The sequence below is a fragment of the Triticum dicoccoides genome, chromosome 5A (assembly GCF_002162155.2).
Source record: "Triticum dicoccoides isolate Atlit2015 ecotype Zavitan chromosome 5A, WEW_v2.0, whole genome shotgun sequence".
Classification (NCBI taxonomy): domain Eukaryota; kingdom Viridiplantae; phylum Streptophyta; class Magnoliopsida; order Poales; family Poaceae; genus Triticum; species Triticum dicoccoides.
The window spans coordinates 570,457,785-570,476,757 of NC_041388.1; positions in this window are offsets into that span (position 1 = coordinate 570,457,785).

An 18,973-nucleotide genomic window follows, 5' to 3' on the forward strand; every position below is an offset into this window, starting at 1 on the left:
CTTCAACCCGTCCCGCTCCACCTCCAGCTTGTTCACCTTGCCAGCATGGACCTCGGCCTGGGCATTGAGTGCCTCCTTGTGCCTCTGCTCTAGTTCCTGGGTCCGCTGCATGACAAGCTTCTCGACCTCCTCGTCTTTTGCCACGGAGTGTCGCAGCGAGTTTCTCCTCGCGAGCGGCAAGGTCCTCCTCCTGAGAGTTTAGTGCAGCCTGGTCCTAGCGCCGAGCGGCCTCATCCTTGGCGGCCTGTTGTCTCGCCGCCTCTTGGGCCTTCTTGATATCAGCCTGCTTCATGACAAGCTCCAGCTTGCGCTCGGCCAGCAAATACTGGGCGGCCTTCAGTTCCACACAGGCCTGGTGGAATCGAGCCTGCGCCTCGGAGACGCACCCCTCGAGGTCCTCCTCCGCCTTGTCCACCACCGCCATCCTGGACTTGGCCTTGTCCAGGCGGGCACGGTGTGTTGGAAATATGCCCTAGAGGCAATAATAAAAGTATTATTATATTTCCTTGTTCATGATAATTGTCTTTTATTCATGCTATAACTGTATTATCCGGAAATCGTAATACACGTGTGAATACATAGACCACAATATGTCTCTAGTGAGCCTCTAGTTGACTAGCTCGTTGTGATCAACAGATAGTCATGGTTTCCTGGCTATGGACATTGGATGTCGTTGATAACGGGATCACATCATTAGGAGAATGATGTGATGGACAAGACCCAATCCTAAGCCTAGCACAAAGATCGTGTAGTTCGTTTGCTAGAGCTTTGCCAATGTCAAGTATCTCTTCCTTTGACCATGAGAGCGTGTAACTCCTGGATACCGTAGGAGCGCTTTGGGTGTATCAAACGTCACAACGTAACTGGGTGACTATAAAGGTGCACTACAGGTATCTCCGAAAGTATCTATTGTTTTATGCGGATCGAGACTGGGATTTGTCACTCCGTGTAAACGGAGAGGTATCTCTGGGCCCACTCGGTAGGACATCATCATATGCGCAATGTGACCAAGGAGTTGATCACGGGATGATGTGTTACGGAACGAGTAAAGTGACTTGCCGGTAACGAGATTGAACAAGGTATTGGATACCGACGATCGAATCTCGGGCAAGTAACATACCGCTAGACAAAGGGAATTGTATACGGGATCGACTGAGTCCTTGACATCGTGGTTCATCCGATGAGATCATCGTGGAACATGTGGGAGCCAACATGGGTATCCAGATCCCGCTGTTGGTTATTGACCGGAGAACGTCTCGGTCATGTCTACATGTCTCCCGAACCCGTAGGGTCTACACACTTAAGGTTCGATGACGCTAGGGTTATAAAGGAAGTTTGTATGTGGTTACCGAATGTTGTTCGGAGTCCCGGATGAGATCCCGGACGTCACGAGGAGTTCCAGAATGGTCCGGAGGTAAAGATTTATATATGGGAAGTCCTATTTTGGCCACCGGAAAATGTTCAGGTTTTTTCGGTATTGTACCGGGAAGGTTCTAGAAGGTTCCGGAGTGGGGCCCACCTGCATGGGGGGACCCACATGAACGTGGGTAGTGGGGGCAAGGCCCCACACCCCTGGTCAAGGCGCAACAAGATCCCCCCTTAGAAGGAATAAGATCATATCCCGAAGGGATAAGATCAAGATCCCTAAAAAGGGGGGATAACAATCGGTGGGGAAGGAAATGATGGGATTTCTTTCCTCCCACCTTGGCCAACGCCCGAATGGACTTGGAGGGCAAGAAACCAGCCCCTCCACCCCTATATATAGTGGGGAGGCGCATGGGAGCTTTAGACGAAGTTCTGGTGCAGCCCTCCCCCTCTCACAAGTACTCCTCCTCTCCCGCGGTGCTTGGCGAAGCCCTGCAGGATTGCCACGCTCCTCCACCACCACCACGCCGTTGTGCTGCTGCTGGATGGAGTCTTCCTCAACCTCTCCCTCTCTCCTTGCTGGATCAAGGCTTGGGAGACGTCACCGGGCTGTATGTGTGTTGAACGCGGAGGTGCCGTGCGTTCGGCACTTGATCATCGGTGATTTGAATCACGACGAGTACGACTCCATCAACCCCGTTCACTTGAACGCTTCCGCTTAACGATCTACAAGGGTATGTAGATGCACTCTCCTTCCCTCGTTGCTAGTTTCTCCATAGATAGATCTTGGTGACACGTAGGAAAATTTTGAATTTCTGCTACGTTCCCCAACAGTGGCATCATGAGATAGGTCTATTGCGTAGATTCTTTGCACGAGTAGAACACAAAGTAGTTGTGGGTGTTGATGTTGTTCAATATGCTTACCGTTACTAGTCCAATCTTGTTTCGACGGTATTGTGGGATGAAGCGGCCCGGACCGACCTTACACGTACTCTTACGTGAGACAGGTTCCACCGATTGACATGCACTTGGTGCATAAGGTGGCTAGCGGGTGTCAGTCTCTCCCACTTTAGTCGGAACGGATTCGATGAAAAGGGTCCTTATGAAGGGTAAATAGCAATTGACATATCACGTTGTGGTTTTGCGTAGGTAAGAAACGTTCTTGCTAGAAACCCATAGCAGCCACGTAAAACATGCAAACAACAATTAGAGGACGTCTAACTTGTTTTTGCAGGGTATGCTATGTGATGTGATATGGCCAACAAGAATGTGATGAATGATATGTGATGTATGAGATTGATCATGTTCTTGTAATAGGAATCACGACTTGCATGTCGATGAGTATGACAACCGGCAGGAGCCATAGGAGTTGTCTTTATTTATTGTATGACCTGCGTGTCATTTAACAATGCCATGTAAATTACTTTACTTTATTGCTAAACGCGTTAGCCATAGAAGTAGAAGTAGTCGTTGGCGTGACAACTTCATGAAGACACGATGATGGAGATCATGATGATGGAGATCATGGTGGCATGCCGGTAACGATGATGATCATGGAGCCCCGAAGATGAAGATCAAAAGGAGCAAAACGATATTGGGCATATCATGTCACTATTTGATTGCATGTGATGTTTATCATGTTTATGCATCTTGTTTACTTAGGACGACGGTAGTAAATAAGATGATCCCTTACACAAATTTCAAGAAGTGTTCTCCCCTAACTGTGCACCGTTGCTACAGTTCGTCGCTTCTAAGCACCACGTGATGATCGGGTGTGATGGATTCTTACATTCACATACAACGGGTGTAAGACAGATTTACACACGCGAAAACACTTAGGGTTAACTTGACGAGCCTAGCATGTACAGACATGGCCTCGGAACACGGAGACCGAAAGGTCGAGCATGAGTCGTATAGTAGATACGATCAACATGAAGATGTTCACCGATGATGACTAGTCCGTCTCACGTGATGATCGGACACGGCCTAGTTGACTCGGATCATGTGATCACTTAGATGACCAGAGGGATGTCTATCTAAGTGGGAGTTCATAAGATGAACTTAATTATCCTGAACATAGTCAAAAGACCTTTTGCAAATTATGTCGTAAGCTCGCGCTTTAGTTCCACTGTTTAGATATGTTCCTAGAGAAAATATAGTTGAAAGTTGATAGTAGCGATTATGCGATCAGTAGAAAGCTTATGTCCTTAATGCACCGCTCAGTGTGCTGAACCTAAACGTCGTTTGTCGATGTTGCGAACATCGGACATACACGTTTTGATAACTACGTGATAGTTCAATTAAATGGTTTAAGTAGAGGCACCAAAGACGTTTTCGAAACATCGCGGAACATATGAGATGTTTCGAGGGCTGAAATTGGGATTTCAGGCTCGTGCCCACGTCAAGAGGTATAAGACCTCCGATGATTTTCTTAGCCTGCAAACTAAGGGAGAAAAGCTCAATCGTTGAGCTTGTGCTCAGATTGTCTGAGCACAACAATCACTTGAATCGAGTGGGAGTTGATCCTCCAGATGAGATAGTGATGTTTCCCCAAAGTCATTGCCACCAAGCTGCTAGAGCTTCGTGATTAACTATAACATATCAGCGATAGATATGATGATCCTTGAAATATTCATGATGTTTGACACCGCGAAAGTAGAAATCAAGAAGGAGCATCAATTGTTGATGGTTGGTGAAACCACTAGTTTCAAGAAGGGCAAGGGAACAAAGGGATACTTCATGAAACGGCAATTCAGCTGCTGCTCTAGTGAAGAAACCCAAGGTTGAACCCAAACCCGAGACTAAGTGCTTCTGTAATAAGGGGAACAACCACTGGAGCAGCATTACCCTAGATACTTGGTAGATGAGAAGGCTGGCAAGGTCGATAGAAGTATATTGGATATACATTATGTTAATGTGTACTTTACTAGTACTCCTAGTAGCACCAGGGTATTGGATACCGGTTCGGTTGCTAAGTGTTAGTAACTCGAAATAAAAGCTACGGAATAAACAGAGACTAGCTAAAGGTGAGCTGACGATATATGTTGGAAGTGTTTCCAAGGTTAATATGATCAAGCATCGCACGCTCCCTCTACCACCGAGATTGGTGTTTGCGTTGAGCATAGACATGATTGGATTATGTCTATCGCAATACGGTTATTCATTTAAGGAGAATAATGGTTACTCTATTTTTGAATAATACCTTCAATGGTCTTGCACCTAAAGGAATGGTTTATTGAATCTCGGTCGTAGTGATACACATTTTCATACCAAAAGTAATAAGATAGTAATGATAGTACCACTTACTTGTGGCACTGCCATGTAAGTCATAATGGTATAAAACGCATGAAGAAGCTCCATGTTGATGGATCTTTGGACTCACTCGTTTTTGAAAAGTTTGAGACATGCGAACCATGTCTATTGGTGTATATGCATGAAGAAACTCCATGCAAATGGATCGTTCGGACTCACTTGATTTTGAATCACTTGAGATATGCAAATCATACCACATGGGCAAGATGACTGAAAAGCCTCATTTTCAGTAAGATGGAACAAGATAGCAACTTGTTGGAAGTAACACATTTTGATGTGTGCAGTCGAATGAGTGCTGAGGCATGCAGTGAATATCATTATGTTCTTACTTCACAGATGATTCGAGTAAATGTTGAGTATATTTACTTGATGAAACACAAGTCTGAATTATTGAATGGTTCAAGTAATTTTAGAGTGAAGTAGCAGATCATTGTGACAAGAGGATAAAATGTCTATGATATGATCATAGAGATGAATATCTGAGTTACGAGTTTTGGTACACAATTAAGACATTGTGGAAATTGTTTCGCAATTAATACCGCCTGGAACACCATAATGTGATGGTGTGTCCGAACATCATAGTTGCACCCTATTGGATATGGTGCGTACCATGATGTCTCTTATCGAATTACCACTATCGTTCATGGGTTAGGCATTAGAGACAACCACATTCACTTTAAATAGGGCACCACGTAATTCCGATGAGATGACACCGTATGAATTATGGTTTAGAGAAACCTAAGTTGTCGTTTCTTAAAAGTTTGGGGCTGCGACGCTTATATGAAAAAGTTTCAGGTTGATAAGCTCGAACCCAAAGCGGATAAAATGCATCTTCATAGGAAACCCAAAACAATTGGGTATACCTCCTAATTCAGATCCGAAAGCAATATGGATTGTTTCTAGAATCGGGTCCTTTCTCGAGGAAAAGTTTCTCTCGAAAGAATTGAGTGGGAGGATGGTGGAGACTTGATGAGGTTATTGAACCGTCTCTTCAACTAGTGTGTGACAGGGCACAGGGAGTTGTTCCTGTGGCACCTACACCAATTGAAGTGGAAGCTTATGATATTGATCATGAAACTTCGGATCAAGTCACTCCCAAACCTCGTAGGATGACAAGGATGCGTACTACTTCAGAGTGGTACGTAATCCTGTCTTGAAGGTCATGTTGCTAGACAACAATGAACCTACGAGCTATGGAGAAGCGATGGTGGGCCCGGATTCCGATAAACGGCTTGAGGCCATAAAATCCGAGAGAGGATCCATGTATGAAAACAAAGTGTAGACTTTGGCAGAATGGCTCGATGGTCGTAAGGCTAATGAGTACAGATGGATTTCAAAAGGAAGACGGACAATGATGGTAAATGTCACCATTAAGAAAGCTCGACTTGTCGTTAAGATGTTTTCCGCCAAGTTCAAGGAGTTGACTACGATGAGATTTTCTCACTCGTAGCGATGCTTAAGTCCGTCGGATTCATGTTAGCATTAGCTGCATTTATGAAATCTGGCAGATGGATGACAAAACGAGTTTCCTTACCAGTCTTCGTATGGAAAGGTTGTATGTGATACAAATCAGAAAGTTTTTGTTGATCCTAAGGATGCTAAAAGGTATGCTAGCTCCAGCGATCCTTCCATGGACTGGAGTAAGCATCTCGGAGTTGGAATGTGCGCTTTGATAAGATGATCAAAGATTTGGGCTTATACAAAGTTTATGAGAAACTTGTATTTCCAAAGAAGTGAGTGGGAGCACTATAGAATTTCTGATGAGTATATGTTGTTGACATATTGATGATCAGAAATGATGTAGAATTTATAGAAAGCATATAGGGTTATTTGAAAACTGTTTTTCAATGGAAAACCTGGATTAGGCTACTTGAACAATAAGCATCAAGATCTATAAGATAGATCAAAATGCTTAATAGTACTTTCAAATGAGCACGTACCTTGACATGATCTTGAAGGTGTTCAAGATGGATCAGTCAAAGAAGGAATTCTTGCCTGAGATGTAAGGTATGAAGTTAAGACTTAAAATCTCGACCACGGCAGAATAGAGAGAAAGGACGAAGGTCGTCCCCTATGCTTTTATCATAGGCTCTCTACAGTATGCTATGCTGTGTACCACACCTGTAGTGTGCCTTGCCATGAGTCAGTCAAGGGGTACAAGAGTGATCCAAGAATGGATCACAGGACAGCGGTCAAAGTTATCCTTAGTAACTAGTGGACTAAGGAATTTTCTCGATTATGGAGGTGATAAAGAGTTCGACGTAAAGAGTTATGTCGATGCAAGCTTAACACCTATCCGGATAGCTCTGAGTAGAAATACCGGATACGTATAATGGAGCAACTTTTAGTATAGCTCCAAGTAGAACAGTTATTTGGAATAGCTCCAAATAGAGCGCGGTAGCTACATCTAGGAGATGACATAGAGATTTGTAAAGCACACATGGATCTAAAAGGTTCAGACCCGTTGACTATAACCTCTCTCACAAGCATAACATGATCAAACCCAGAACTCATCGAGTGTTAATCACATGGTAAATGTGAACTAGATTATTGACTCTAGTAAACTCTTTGGGTGTAAGTCACATGGGGATGTGACCTTGAGTGTTAATCACATATCGATGTGAACTAGATTATTGACTCTAGTGCAAGTGGGAGACTGTTGGAAATATGCCCTAGAGGCAATAATAAAAGTATTATTATATTTCCTTGTTCATGATAATTGTCTTTTATTCATGCTATAACTGTATTATCCGGAAATCGTAATACACGTGTGAATACATAGACCACAATATGTCCCTAGTGAGCCTCTAGTTGACTAGCTCGTTGTGATCAACAGATAGTCATGGTTTCCTGGCTATGGACATTGGATGTCGTTGATAACGGGATCACATCATTAGGAGAATGATGTGATGGACAAGACCCAATCCTAAGCCTAGCACAAAGATCGTGTAGTTCGTTTGCTAGAGCTTTGCCAATGTCAAGTATCTCTTCCTTTGACCATGAGAGCGTGTAACTCCTGGATACCATAGGAGCGCTTTGGGTGTATCAAACGTCACAACGTAACTAGGTGACTATAAAGGTGCACTACAGGTATCTCCGAAAGTATCTATTGTTTTATGCGGATCGAGACTGGGATTTGTCACTCCGTGTTAACGGAGAGGTATCTCTGGGCCCACTCGGTAGGACATCATCATATGCGCAATGTGACCAAGGAGTTGATCACGGGATGATGTGTTACGGAACGAGTAAAGTGACTTGCCGGTAACGAGATTGAACAAGGTATTGGATACCGACGATCGAATCTCGGGCAAGTAACATACCGCTAGACAAAGGGAATTGTATACGGGATCGACTGAGTCCTTGACATCGTGGTTCATCCGATGAGATCATCGTGGAACATGTGGGAGCCAACATGGGTATCCAGATCCCGCTGTTGGTTATTGACCGGAGAACGTCTCGGTCATGTCTACATGTCTCCCGAACCCGTACGGTCTACACACTTAAGGTTCGATGACGCTAGGGTTATAAAGGAAGTTTGTATGTGGTTACCGAATGTTGTTCGGAGTCCCGGATGAGATCCCGGACGTCACGAGGAGTTCCAGAATGGTCCGGAGGTAAAGATTTATATATGGGAAGTCCTATTTTGGCCACCGGAAAATGTTCAGGTTTTTTCGGTATTGTACCGGGAAGGTTCTAGAAGGTTCCGGAGTGGGGCCCACCTGCATGGGGGGACCCACATGAACGTGGGTAGTGGGGGCAAGGCCCCACACCCCTGGTCAAGGCGCAACAAGATCCCCCCTTAGAAGGAATAAGATCATATCCCGAAGGGATAAGATCAAGATCCCTAAAAAGGGGGGATAACAATCGGTGGGGAAGGAAATGATGGGATTTCTTTCCTCCCACCTTGGCCAACGCCCGAATGGACTTGGAGGGCAAGAAACCAGCCCCTCCACCCCTATATATAGTGGGGAGGCGCATGGGAGCTTTAGACGAAGTTCTGGTGCAGCCCTCCCCCTCTCACAAGTACTCCTCCTCTCCCGCGGTGCTTGGCGAAGCCCTGCAGGATTGCCACGCTCCTCCACCACCACCACGCCGTTGTGCTGCTGCTGGATGGAGTCTTCCTCAACCTCTCCCTCTCTCCTTGCTGGATCAAGGCTTGGGAGACGTCACCGGGCTGTATGTGTGTTGAACGCGGAGGTGCCGTGCGTTCGGCACTTGATCATCGGTGATTTGAATCACGACGAGTACGACTCCATCAACCCCGTTCACTTGAACGCTTCCGCTTAACGATCTACAAGGGTATGTAGATGCACTCTCCTTCCCTCGTTGCTAGTTTCTCCATAGATAGATCTTGGTGACACGTAGGAAAATTTTGAATTTCTGCTACGTTCCCCAACAGTGGCATCATGAGATAGGTCTATTGCGTAGATTCTTTGCACGAGTAGAACACAAAGTAGTTGTGGGCGTTGATGTTGTTCAATATGCTTACCGTTACTAGTCCAATCTTGTTTCGACGGTATTGTGGGATGAAGCGGCCCGGACCGACCTTACACGTACTCTTACGTGAGACAGGTTCCACCGATTGACATGCACTTGGTGCATAAGGTGGCTAGCGGGTGTCAGTCTCTCCCACTTTAGTCGGAACGGATTCGATGAAAAGGGTCCTTATGAAGGGTAAATAGCAATTGACATATCACGTTGTGGTTTTGCGTAGGTAAGAAACGTTCTTGCTAGAAACCCATAGCAGCCACGTAAAACATGCAAACAACAATTAGAGGACGTCTAACTTGTTTTTGCAGGGTATGCTATGTGATGTGATATGGCCAACAAGAATGTGATGAATGATATGTGATGTATGAGATTGATCATGTTCTTGTAATAGGAATCACGACTTGCATGTCGATGAGTATGACAACCGGCAGGAGCCATAGGAGTTGTCTTTATTTATTGTATGACCTGCGTGTCATTTAACAATGCCATGTAAATTACTTTACTTTATTGCTAAACGCGTTAGCCATAGAAGTAGAAGTAGTCGTTGGCGTGACAACTTCATGAAGACACGATGATGGAGATCATGATGATGGAGATCATGGTGTCATGCCGGTAACGATGATGATCATGGAGCCCCGAAGATGAAGATCAAAAGGAGCAAAACGATATTGGGCATATCATGTCACTATTTGATTGCATGTGATGTTTATCATGTTTATGCATCTTGTTTACTTAGGACGACGGTAGTAAATAAGATGATCCCTTACACAAATTTCAAGAAGTGTTCTCCCCTAACTGTGCACCGTTGCTACAGTTCGTCGCTTCTAAGCACCACATGATGATCGGGTGTGATGGATTCTTACGTTCACATACAACGGGTGTAAGACAGATTTACACACGCGAAAACACTTAGGGTTAACTTGACGAGCCTAGCATGTACAGACATGGCCTCGGAACACGGAGACCGAAAGGTCGAGCATGAGTCGTATAGTAGATACGATCAACATGAAGATGTTCACCGATGATGACTAGTCCGTCTCACGTGATGATCGGACACGGCCTAGTTGACTCGGATCATGTGATCACTTAGATGACCAGAGGGATGTCTATCTAAGTGGGAGTTCATAAGATGAACTTAATTATCCTGAACATAGTCAAAAGACCTTTTGCAAATTATGTCGTAAGCTCGCGCTTTAGTTCCACTGTTTAGATATGTTCCTAGAGAAAATATAGTTGAAAGTTGATAGTAGCGATTATGCGATCAGTAGAAAGCTTATGTCCTTAATGCACCGCTCAGTGTGCTGAACCTAAACGTCGTTTGTCGATGTTGCGAACATCGGACATACACGTTTTGATAACTACGTGATAGTTCAATTAAATGGTTTAAGTAGAGGCACCAAAGACGTTTTCGAAACATCGCGGAACATATGAGATGTTTCGAGGGCTGAAATTGGGATTTCAGGCTCGTGCCCACGTCAAGAGGTATAAGACCTCCGATGATTTTCTTAGCCTGCAAACTAAGGGAGAAAAGCTCAATCGTTGAGCTTGTGCTCAGATTGTCTGAGCACAACAATCACTTGAATCGAGTGGGAGTTGATCCTCCAGATGAGATAGTGATGTTTCCCCAAAGTCATTGCCACCAAGCTGCTAGAGCTTCGTGATTAACTATAACATATCAGCGATAGATATGATGATCCTTGAAATATTCATGATGTTTGACACCGCGAAAGTAGAAATCAAGAAGGAGCATCAATTGTTGATGGTTGGTGAAACCACTAGTTTCAAGAAGGGCAAGGGAACAAAGGGATACTTCATGAAACGGCAATTCAGCTGCTGCTCTAGTGAAGAAACCCAAGGTTGAACCCAAACCCGAGACTAAGTGCTTCTGTAATAAGGGGAACAACCACTGGAGCAGCATTACCCTAGATACTTGGTAGATGAGAAGGCTGGCAAGGTCGATAGAAGTATATTGGATATACATTATGTTAATGTGTACTTTACTAGTACTCCTAGTAGCACCAGGGTATTGGATACCGGTTCGGTTGCTAAGTGTTAGTAACTCGAAATAAAAGCTACGGAATAAACAGAGACTAGCTAAAGGTGAGCTGACGATATATGTTGGAAGTGTTTCCAAGGTTGATATGATCAAGCATCGCACGCTCCCTCTACCACCGAGATTGGTGTTTGCGTTGAGCATAGACATGATTGGATTATGTCTATCGCAGTACGGTTATTCATTTAAGGAGAATAATGGTTACTCTATTTTTGAATAATACCTTCAATGGTCTTGCACCTAAAGGAATGGTTTATTGAATCTCGGTCGTAGTGATACACATTTTCATGCCAAAAGATATAAGATAGTAATGATAGTACCACTTACTTGTGGCACTGCCATGTAAGTCATAATGGTATAAAACGCATGAAGAAGCTCCATGTTGATGGATCTTTGGACTCACTCGTTTTTGAAAAGTTTGAGACATGCGAACCATGTCTATTGGTGTATATGCATGAAGAAACTCCATGCAAATGGATCGTTCGGACTCACTTGATTTTGAATCACTTGAGATATGCAAATCATACCACATGGGCAAGATGACTGAAAAGCCTCATTTTCAGTAAGATGGAACAAGATAGCAACTTGTTGGGAGTAACACATTTTGATGTGTGCAGTCGAATGAGTGCTGAGGCATGCAGTGAATATCATTATGTTCTTACTTCACAGATGATTCGAGTAAATGTTGAGTATATTTACTTGATGAAACACAAGTCTGAATTATTGAATGGTTCAAGTAATTTCAGAGTGAAGTAGCAGATCATTGTGACAAGAGGATAAAATGTCTATGATATGATCATAGAGATGAATATCTGAGTTACGAGTTTTGGCACACAATTAAGACATTGTGGAAATTGTTTCGCAATTAATACCGCCTGGAACACCATAATGTGATGGTGTGTCCGAACATCATTGTTGCACCCTATTGGATATGGTGCGTACCATGATGTCTCTTATCGAATTACCACTATCGTTCATGGGTTAGGCATTAGAGACAACCACATTCACTTTAAATAGGGCACCACATAATTCCGATGAGATGACACCGTATGAATTATGGTTTAGAGAAACCTAAGTTGTCGTTTCTTAAAAGTTTGGGGCTGCGACGCTTATATGAAAAAGTTTCAGGTTGATAAGCTCGAACCCAAAGCGGATAAAATGCATCTTCATAGGAAACCCAAAACAGTTGGGTATACCTCCTAATTCAGATCCGAAAGCAATATGGATTGTTTCTAGAATCGGGTCCTTTCTCGAGGAAAAGTTTCTCTCGAAAGAATTGAGTGGGAGGATGGTGGAGACTTGATGAGGTTATTGAACTGTCTCTTCAACTAGTGTGTGACAGGGCACAGGGAGTTGTTCCTGTGGCACCTACACCAATTGAAGTGGAAGCTTATGATATTGATCATGAAACTTCGGATCAAGTCACTCCCAAACCTCGTAGGATGACAAGGATGCGTACTACTTCAGAGTGGTACGTAATCCTGTCTTGAAGGTCATGTTGCTAGACAACAATGAACCTACGAGCTATGGAGAAGCGATAGTGGGCCCGGATTCCGATAAACGGCTTGAGGCCATAAAATCCGAGAGAGGATCCATGTATGAAAACAAAGTGTAGACTTTGGCAGAATGGCTCGATGGTCGTAAGGCTAATGAGTACAGATGGATTTCAAAAGGAAGACGGACAATGATGGTAAATGTCACCATTAAGAAAGCTCGACTTGTCGTTAAGATGTTTTCCGCCAAGTTCAAGGAGTTGACTACGATGAGATTTTCTCACTCGTAGCGATGCTTAAGTCCGTCGGATTCATGTTAGCATTAGCTGCATTTATGAAATCTGGCAGATGGATGACAAAACGAGTTTCCTTACCAGTCTTCGTATGGAAAGGTTGTATGTGATACAAATCAGAAAGTTTTTGTCGATCCTAAGGATGCTAAAAGGTATGCTAGCTCCAGCGATCCTTCCATGGACTGGAGTAAGCATCTCGGAGTTGGAATGTGCGCTTTGATAAGATGATCAAAGATTTTGGGTTTATACAAAGTTTATGAGAAACTTGTATTTCCAAAGAAGTGAGTGGGAGCACTATAGAATTTCTGATGAGTATATGTTGTTGACATATTGATGATCAGAAATGATGTAGAATTTATAGAAAGCATATAGGGTTATTTGAAAACTGTTTTTCAATGGAAAACCTGGATTAGGCTACTTGAACAATAAGCATCAAGCTCTATAAGATAGATCAAAATGCTTAATAGTACTTTCAAATGAGCACGTACCTTGACATGATCTTGAAGGTGTTCAAGATGGATCAGTCAAAGAAGGAATTCTTGCCTGAGATGTAAGGTATGAAGTTAAGACTTAAAATCTCGACCACGGCAGAATAGAGAGAAAGGACGAAGGTCGTCCCCTATGCTTTTATCATAGGCTCTCTACAGTATGCTATGCTGTGTACCACACCTGTAGTGTGCCTTGCCATGAGTCAGTCAAGGGGTACAAGAGTGATCCAAGAATGGATCACAGGACAGCGGTCAAAGTTATCCTTAGTAACTAGTGGACTAAGGAATTTTCTCGATTATGGAGGTGATAAAGAGTTCGACGTAAAGAGTTATGTCGATGCAAGCTTAACACCTATCCGGATAGCTCTGAGTAGAAATACCGGATACGTATAATGGAGCAACTTTTAGTATAGCTCCAAGTAGAACAGTTATTTGGAATAGCTCCAAATAGAGCGCGGTAGCTACATCTAGGAGATGACATAGAGATTTGTAAAGCACACACGGATCTAAAAGGTTCAGACCCGTTGACTATAACCTCTCTCACAAGCATAACATGATCAAACCCAGAACTCATCGAGTGTTAATCACATGGTAAATGTGAACTAGATTATTGACTCTAGTAAACTCTTTGGGTGTAAGTCACATGGGGATGTGACCTTGAGTGTTAATCACATATCGATGTGAACTAGATTATTGAATCTAGTGCAAGTGGGAGACTGTTGGAAATATGCCCTAGAGGCAATAATAAAAGTATTATTATATTTCCTTGTTCATGATAATTGTATTTTATTCATGCTATAACTGTATTATCCGGAAATCGTAATACACGTGTGAATACATAGACCACAATATGTCCCTAGTGAGCCTCTAGTTGACTAGCTCGTTGTGATCAACAGATAGTCATGGTTTCCTGGCTATGGACATTGGATGTCGTTGATAACGGGATCACATCATTAGGAGAATGATGTGATGGACAAGACCCAATCCTAAGCCTAGCACAAAGATCGTGTAGTTCGTTTGCTAGAGCTTTGCCAATGTCAAGTATCTCTTCCTTTGACCATGAGAGCGTGTAACTCCTGGATACCATAGGAGCGCTTTGGGTGTATCAAACGTCACAACGTAACTGGGTGACTATAAAGGTGCACTACAGGTATCTCCGAAAGTATCTATTGTTTTATGCGGATCGAGACTGGGATTTGTCACTCCGTGTAAACGGAGAGGTATCTCTGGGCCCACTCGGTAGGACATCATCATATGCACAATGTGACCAAGGAGTTGATCACGGGATGATGTGTTATGGAACGAGTAAAGTGACTTGCCGGTAACGAGATTGAACAAGGTATTGGATACCGACGATCGAATCTCGGGCAAGTAACATACCGCTAGACAAAGGGAATTGTATACGGGATCGACTGAGTCCTTGACATCGTGGTTCATCCGATGAGATCATCGTGGAACATGTGGGAGCCAACATGGGTATCCAGATCCCGCTGTTGGTTATTGACCGGAGAACGTCTCGGTCATGTCTACATGTCTCCCGAACCCGTAGGGTCTACACACTTAAGGTTCGATGACGCTAGGGTTATAAAGGAAGTTTGTATGTGGTTACCGAATGTTGTTCAGAGTCCCGGATGAGATCCTGGACGTCACGAGGAGTTCCGGAATGGTCCGGAGGTAAAGATTTATATATGGGAAGTCCTATTTTGGCCACCGGAAAATGTTCAGGTTTTTTCGGTATTGTACCGGGAAGGTTCTAGAAGGTTCCGGAGTGGGGCCCACCTGCATGGGGGGACCCACATGAACGTGGGTAGTGGGGGCAAGGCCCCACACCCCTGGTCAAGGCGCAACAAGATCCCCCCTTAGAAGGAATAAGATCATATCCCGAAGGGATAAGATCAAGATCCCTAAAAAGGGGGGATAACAATCGGTGGGGAAGGAAATGATGGGATTTCTTTCCTCCCACCTTGGCCAACGCCCGAATGGACTTGGAGGGCAAGAAACCAGCCCCTCCACCCCTATATATAGTGGGGAGGCGCATGGGAGCTTTAGACGAAGTTCTGGTGCAGCCCTCCCCCTCTCACAAGTACTCCTCCTCTCCCGCGGTGCTTGGCGAAGCCCTGCAGGATTGCCACGCTCCTCCACCACCACCACGCCGTTGTGCTGCTGCTGGATGGAGTCTTCCTCAACCTCTCCCTCTCTCCTTGCTGGATCAAGGCTTGGGAGACGTCACCGGGCTGTATGTGTGTTGAACGCGGAGGTGCCGTGCGTTCGGCACTTGATCATCGGTGATTTGAATCACGACGAGTACGACTCCATCAACCCCGTTCACTTGAACGCTTCCGCTTAACGATCTACAAGGGTATGTAGATGCACTCTCCTTCCCTCGTTGCTAGTTTCTCCATAGATAGATCTTGGTGACACATAGGAAAATTTTGAATTTCTGCTACGTTCCCCAACACGGTGAAGCGCCTGGAGCTTATGGAAGTTGGCGCTCATGCCCTGGAGGAGCCGCTCTTCCTGGGAACCTCCACCACCGGCGCTCGGTTCATCAACAACCTCAATCCCGGCGGCGGCAAGCACCTCGTTGTCGAACACCTCCCCCTCGACGGGCGCCCTGGTGCTCGCCGTCCATGGGAGGTGGACGAACAGGTCGTTGCTCACCTTCAGGTACTTGCCTGAGCCAGAGGCGGCGGAGGAGGAAGGATGGTCGTCAACCACCTCCTCCTCGCAGCGGCCTTGCTGGCCTCCCCGGCAGGCCCCTTTCTGTCCTCCTTGGCAGCGGCCTCGCCGGACTCCCCGGCGGGACCCTTGATGGCGTCCTCAGCAGCTCCCTTGGCGGCCTCCTCAACGGCGATCTTGTCGGCCTCGGTCGCGGCATCCCAGGCAACCTCCTCAATGACAGTGTCCACATCCTCCCGGCCCGCCGAGGAAGGATCTGGATACCGAGAAGGGGAATGAGGTGAAGTCAAGACCAAAATTCAAAAGAAGAAAAACGAGTGGGGACAGAAGGCAAACAACTCACCCGTGTCAGGCTGGGAAAAAGTAGCCCCCTCCCCACCAACATTCGGTGCCGGGACGGAGCCACCGGCGCCCGGGTTCGCCTCCTCCTCCGTGTACATAGGCTCGGTGCTTGTCGCCCTTGTCGGGACGCCCCTTGTCGTGGAATTGTCACGGCAGATGTCCTAGTGTGAGGACTTAGTCGTGAGGCCAACACATCTATGTGGTAGCTTGAGAGGGGTTGAGCGGAATCGAGAGACGCAATGCAAGACAAGGGTTTAGACAGCTTCGGGCCCCGGGAAACATCATCCGGTAACAACCCTACGTGCTGTTTGAGGCTATGTCTCATTATGATCATGAGGAAGTCGCCGTAAACCGGCTCTCCCAGTTAACCCTAAACCTTAAGATTGTTTCTTCTTACTTGTCCCTCTTTGGGGAGCCCTACCCCTCCTTATATAAGTTGAAGGGGCGGGTTACATGTAGAGTACAACTCAGACTTAAGACTTAACTATTATGACTTCTCTTCATGGGATTCTAACATCTTGGGCTTCATAACATCTCGGGCATCATAACTCCTGGCAACCCAGTTATCACTGTCTGTTGGGTTATAACTGGTGCCGGTTTAAGATGGTCTGCCGGTTTATGATTGGCTGCTGAGTTATCATCTGACTTAACTCCTGTCTTAACTTTCAGCCGGTTTACCGTCTGGGTTAACTGCCTGTTTTACCTGGTTGTCTTAACTGTCAGCCGGTTTAACAACCTGCTGGTTTACCGTCTGACTTAACACCAACCAGTTTACCACCTTCCTTAACACCTACTAGTTTAACACCTGCCGTAACACCTGCCGGTTTACCAAGTCCCAGCCGGGTTATAACTCCGGCCGGATCATACCGCGGGGTATATCCCCGACATTAGCCCCCAGTTTAATTTGGATTTATCCATGTTAAACTGATTCTGGTCATCCTTAAGTCCTTGTTACTTCCTTCTTCTATAAAATCCAGGTCCATAGGCCAGCTTCATAATCAATTTGCTGATATTGGTTTGTCACAGAGAAATATTGTGAAGAATAACTCCTTTGACTTAGCTCCAATGCTAAACAAAAATATTGATCTTTGAAATATTCATCTGATCTTCAGCCGGCTTAAGAATGTAGAACTTAGCCGGTTTAAGGATGTAGAACTTTGTCGGTTTAAGAATCTAGAACTTTGTCGGTTTATCATTGTCGGTTTACAAATATTGATGGCACCGGGTCATAATTGTAGTTAACATCAAGCTTGAAAATGTACCTCTTATATGCCTATCACTTGTAGCCCCCAAGTCTTAAGAAGGTAGCACAGCAACAGCTTAAGATTTGCTTCAATATGAATGTCACAAGCTTGAAGAAATCCAGGTTGTTCATCTCAATCACCAGCCAGAACTGAGCATTCCACATATGTAGCCCCCAAGTGTTGGGTTGTCATGCTTGCAGCAATCTGGGACTTGAAATTGCCTTATGCTAATAAAAACTTCAACCAGTGTAGCCCCCAAGGGCCGGCTCAGTAAGATAATATTGAGCTGGGACTTTATATATACTTCATTGCGAATAACATTATATGATGTAACCCCCGTCATGGGGCTTGAACCCACGTCCACAAGGTTAAGAGCCTTGTGCTTTACCAACCGAGTAGTGGACCCTTCAATATAATGGATTAAAAGCTTTAATACCTTGAATTGTTGACAGGAGCAATTGGTAGCCCCCAAGGGCCGGCTCATTACGATGTGATGAGTCGGGTCTTCAATAAGGTGAGAAAACAATGACTTTGCATTAGCCCCCAAGTGTCATGGTGCATGCTTGCAGCGACATGAGACTTGTGTATTTGATGCAATCTTAACTTGAATAATGTAGCCCCCAAGTGCCGGGTCGTAAGCCTGCAGTGACTCGGGACTATTCCTTCAATTGTAGAATAAATCATATCCATTGATAATATGATAGCCATTGCGCTAAAGCGACTTTGAAAGCCTTAATCATAATACTGGTTATTGATAACCATAATAAAATCCAGCCATGTTGGGTATTAAAGATTTTGAATAATATAACCTGGTTTGAAAACCGATTCCTGCCATATAAACCGGTATATTCATGCACATATGATACATGCTATGATGATGTAATGATGATGCAACGTATGATGCAATATATGATGATGTATATGTATGATCAAGAGGGTTTAAGCTATGGTTCGGATACGACCAGAGCCCACATGTAGTCATAATTGTGGCATTGCGTCGATCAAGAGGTGTAGCTATGCTTCGAATACAACCAAGCCCCCAAGTAATTTCCCTAGTGCCCTTATGCCTATCAAGAGGTGTAACTATGGTTCGAACCCATAGCCTCCAAGTGATTTCCCTGGTGGCCTTATGTCTATCAAGAGGTGTAGTATGGTTCGGATACGACCAAGCCCCCAAGTGATTTCCCTGGTGCCCTTATGCTGATCAAGAGGG